This window comes from Papaver somniferum, chromosome 2 (genome assembly GCF_003573695.1).
Source record: "Papaver somniferum cultivar HN1 chromosome 2, ASM357369v1, whole genome shotgun sequence".
NCBI lineage: Eukaryota > Viridiplantae > Streptophyta > Magnoliopsida > Ranunculales > Papaveraceae > Papaver > Papaver somniferum.
The window spans coordinates 148,364,259-148,369,494 of record NC_039359.1 but is presented as its reverse complement, the minus strand read 5'-3'; the positions used below and the strand labels follow the sequence as shown (position 1 = coordinate 148,369,494).

The window sequence follows — 5,236 nt, the reverse complement described above, 5'->3', positions numbered from 1 at the left end:
ATCGAAAAGACATACTTACGCGTTATGCCTAACCAAGAACACTAAGAACGCCAACATTGTGTACCGGCCCTGCACGACATCATGGTGGAGTCATCTAATAGTCTTCTGCTGAAGGAGTAGTTACAAAGCCTGGAGGGCCGGAGGGAGAGTTTGATGATATTTTTTTTGATTCAGCCAATGACTAAGCGAAGTTGATGAAGTCGATTTTGTATTTGAGTCGATTCCGAAGTTGGTTGCATCTCCAAAATTCACATTATGTTATGATGCACTTCATGGAGTTGCAGGAGCTTATGCAAACTGCATTTCTTGTTCAAGAGCTTGGTACCCAAGGAAGACCCATGACCTCTCTGTCTACTCTGGACTCTAACCTAAGTTGAAAAAGACCTCGCTTAGAGATCGTGCACAGTTGCACACGCAACCTGCATGGAAATGTGGAACTTAACATTTAATCCCATTTTTCCTGGGTTTTGGACGCTCCAGTCCTATCTCTTCCATCCCAGTATTCTTTAGTCCAAAATTCACCCGTCTTAGACAATTTGGTCGAAATTTAAACGAGTTAATCCAAACTCTCATCGATTCAAAAATTCCCTAACTTTCTCACTACCAAATTTACCCTTAAGAGTCATAATCATTCTGAATTCATTTGATTGTGGATCTCAGATTTCTGGAGAGCGAGAGCGATAGAGAGAGATCGAGAGAAATTCTTCTTTTCTTCCTTCAATTTTCTTTAATTATCCATTCTTTTCTTTGATGCAGGTACTGCAACTCATGCATGATAACTATGAAAACATATGGTGAATTAGATGAATAGAGGAAGGTATTGTTAGTTCCGTTGATTTGTTTGGGTTAGGGCTTCTGGAGAAAAGGTGAAACAGAATCAGAGTTAGGGTTTCCTGATTTGAAATCTAAGTGGAGCGGGTGATGATTTGATTTCTTAGAGTTGTGATGAAGAATTAGATCGTGGTGATGTTGCTGATAGATGAAAACTATCTTAACATTTTTTACGTCTTTGATCGGAACAGGTAAACACAAATCATATCTAATCTCTTATTGATTGTATTTAGCTTGATCTTTGTGTGTATTTTAGTTTCTTTTCAAGATTAATTCGTCATCCAATTGATTAGTTTGATTCATTTGATTGTTGTTGTTCTGCGATTGGTGAGCATTGCTGAGCTATCATAAGTTTACTTAGGTTCTGCTTGTGTATTTTCACGTTTATGATTTATGTGCTGCTGCCTCTTACTAACTCAACGAGCTTTCATATTGAATCCTTGTTTTGTGCTCACAAGTCAGATTCTGTTATCTACATTCTATGAATAGTATTGTACTTATGTATTACATTGAACTGGTATTTGTAGAATTTGGAGACTGGAATGCTAAATTAAATTGTACCAGGAGATGCAAATCTTTCTACAACGGCCTTCGCAATAAAAGCTAAACACGAGTGAAAGCTTTCTAAACATGAGAAAGCATTAAAAATACCAGATACAACTAGAAGCAAAAGTGGTACAAGATCTGGTACATGACAAGCTATAATCCTCAAGAAGCTAGGCTTGGTAAAATCTGGGTACTATTTATCTTCCATGTGAACAACCAAATCTTTCTACAACAGCCTGCAAAAACCTTCGCAATACTATGCATGTCATTCCAGGAACAATCGATTTTTTTTTTTTGCTAGATAACATAATACTATTGGGTGTCTATTTACATTTCAGCAAATCACATGTCATATAGAATTCACACAACAGTTTAGGCTAAATTAAATATTGTGGAAGTTTTGGTAAGTGGAGTAATCTCAGTGGGTGGACATGTTAAAACAAGATGATTGTCATTTTGATTTTTGGTGTTAATTATGTGAACCCAGTGGGAAGACAAATCAAACAAAATAGTTTTCGTTGTGATTAGGCTGTAAACTTTAGAACTTGTCTATAACCCCATACGAACATTACCAGTTCATTTTTTGTCGGCAAATTACATAGATTGGTAACACCTCATGGAAGGCAACAAGCCAACAACAAAAAATAAAACATAGTCTCTCATTTGGGGGTTGTGATATCAGATATAACTTCATACATAGATGCACATATTATGTTTACATATACTATATATGTTCATGTTGTTTCCTCTGTTTGATCTTTGTATTATTTTTGGTATATCTAGTATTTATATTCTGTGACAGAAGTATATTGGGAAATTTCGTCATAGTTGTTATGAATTGTGGTATTTCAGGTGGACTATGTGTGTACCCAGCAGTATTTTCAATCAAGTGGAACAGTAAACAGAGTGACTATTTTGACCGACAAGGCTCTGCTTTTTAAATGAATCGGAGTTGCATGGGCGTCAACTGAAGGTGCCTCATTTTCGGATGACGTTAGAGGATGTTTTGGAGAAGAAAGTATTGTAGTTAGAGAGTGAAAAAAATTATTGGCTTCAGAAGGAGGTAATGTCTTCTGTTTCAGAAGTTTCATTTTGTTTTTGAATTATTAATGTGTACATATTTAGAGAGATTTATCAAATGTTAAGGAGACCACTAGTCCAAGTTTTTTTCTGGCTCTCTACAATCCATGGATGCTTTAAAAACTTGTTGTACTAGGTTGTACACATTTTGTTTTTGAATTATTAATGTGTACATATTTGTACGCATGTTAATTATTTAGGTGTACATAGTTGTACACATGTTATTCATTTTGAAGTCTAAAAAATGAGGGAACACACTAGTGTACATAGTTGTACACACATATTATATTAATATTAGGAAAAGCACCAATGTGTAAGGGTGTTGGATTTTTTATAGGTGTGTACATAGTCGTACACCATTGTGTTATCTATACAATATATGCATGTTTTGGGTCTAGGTGATGGATTTAATGTGCACATAGTTGTACACCAAGTAACTGATTCTTTGACTGAGTATTTTATTGAAAATATCTGTTTGATGACGGCATCTAACTTATCTTATTGTAGGATAACCGGAAAAACTTGCTAATAGGATCATACTTGGCCTCTTAGTGTTATGATCTTTGCTCGTTCTATTGCTATGGTCACAAAGCCTATTTCTTAATAACTGCATTTTACCTTTGCTTTTACGGATTACCTTTTGATTGTCTCTTGAATAGCAGGCAATTGCTAAAAGGTTGGCAGAGCTAAATGGAAAGGGAATGATAATAATAATCATCGCAGCGGTAGAAAAAGCTGGTTTTGTTGACAAAAAGGTATACATGCTGGTTTTTAATGTGTATATAATTGTACACCTGTTTATTTTTAATGTGTACATAATTGTACACCTGTTAATTGTTAATGTACACGTAGTTGTTATGATTTATTGTTGTAATGATTTTGCAGGGTTTAGACGAGGTGCAGCGGTATGTTACTGTTTAAAGGACTGTAGGCGAGGGAATATTCAAATGATATTAAAGCACAAGAACTTCTTCATTTGGTTAGTAATTTCATTCCGAACTTCAGTTGATTTTTGTAGGTGTGTACATAGTTGTGTACCATGGTAATTACTAGAAAAACTTCCGAAATGTCACATGTATACTCTGTTTGACAACATCCCTCATGTCACAAGAAGGAAAAACCACATATTTATGTCCGATTTATAAATAATGACTATATGCCTTTATAAATTGTTAGTTATGCACAATACACACTTTAGAATCGTGAGTGCCTGAAGTAGTAGATTATTAGATTCAAGAGTAAGCAATTTGTTAGAATCGTGAGTGCCTGAAATAGTAGGTTATTAGATTCAGGGGGTGTTGGACAGTGTCTGCTAAAAGTTAATTTTGGCATAAAACATCTTAATTATCGATATTACCTTATTTTACTTTTGTTTCATATGATATCTAGCAAAATCATTTGTACATTATCGTACACTGCAATTGTCCTTGGTAATTGTTTATGGGCACATAGTTGTACACATATTGGTTGATAATGTCCTTGGATATGGACTTGTACATATGGGTATACATGTTTTTGGTACACATGTTATTTGTTATTGTGGGCATGTTGATTCTTTTTATTGTTTATGTTTAAGGACTCATAAGCTTAAAATGGTAGAGCGCCCAAGCCTATCACAAGGTTTGCGGAGGTTGATGGTTCAAATCCATTTGAGTTTCCATGTTATGTTTATTTAATATGGATAGCGTTATTGGTGCTTAGATGGACGATTCAAGTTATCTGTGGTGTACAAACTAGTGCACCTTTGCACCTTGTCTTGTCTTTTCGATTTTCTGGATTTTTGTAGATGTGTACATGTTTGTACACCAATGTAAATCTAGATTTTTAAAAAATGAGAATTATATAGTCATATCGGTACTCTTTTTGTAACTCTCGGAAAAAGCTTTCCGAAAATATAAAATTTGTGAATTTTGGAGTAACGATTCGAAAGATAAATTGTTTTTAATTTTTCATATATTATTTAAAATTGCTGACATCATCATGAGTCATTTTGGACTAAATTGCAAATATTTGGACTGAATTGTAAATAAGGACGGTTATATGTATATTTTTCATATTTTAAATAACTTTTGGACTAAATTGTACCTAATTAACTCGGGATGGACTAATCAGTATTTTTTGACGCGTTTTTGGACTAAACCGTTTTTTTCCCCCATGAAAATTGCATTCTAAACGGCAGTCCACTTATCCATTTGCCACAGGGATGCCTTTGTCATGACTTTTGGATCCCATTTTGCTTGCACTTTTTATAGTGCACAAGGTGACCTACAGATCATTTTTGCAACTGAAGTTTGGTATACACCAGTAGATGATAAATTTTATTCTTTTTATAAAAGAGAAAATGAGCCACAAGAAGGGTGGGTGAGCAATTAACTAGCTTCCAAGCCCAATTTTGCTTATTTTGTAAGTGGAATTGGTTTATATCCTGCGATTGTTATTTATAGATGTAGGTACACATTTTATCTTCCGCCACGTGTCTACAAAGACACACGTGGAGGACATGCGGCTGAGAACATCAAGATATGATATCACACGTGGACAACCAAGAGACGCGCCATATCAAGATAGCGTCGCCACCCACCAGATCCAACGGTAGAGGATCGAAGAAGACGGACATTGAGAAGCACTGAAGGATAACCCAAAATTCACTTTATCCTATCCCCAGAAAGATCTAAGATCTACGGCTGAGGATAGTCAGACTGACGCAGACAAGACAGGGGCAGAGGACAACTGTCTACCGCGGACAGACATCTCAACTACCCGCATTAAATACCCTCAA

General features: G+C 35.4%; 1 long non-coding RNA gene across 3 annotated transcripts; it reads left to right on the top strand.

Moving 5' to 3' along the window:
- Positions 1 to 504: 504 nt before the first annotated feature.
- On the top strand, positions 505 to 4,381 carry LOC113349405. 3 transcript variants are annotated; one of them, XR_003360132.1, is made up of 5 exons: positions 505 to 1,022; positions 1,359 to 1,518; positions 2,230 to 2,440; positions 3,120 to 3,212; positions 3,343 to 4,381. It is a non-coding gene; the product is annotated as an uncharacterized LOC113349405 (long non-coding RNA). The 3 variants fall into 3 exon arrangements; XR_003360130.1 differs by having other exon boundaries at positions 1,359 to 1,556; XR_003360131.1 differs by having other exon boundaries at positions 1,359 to 1,567.
- Positions 4,382 to 5,236: the final 855 nt, after the last annotated feature.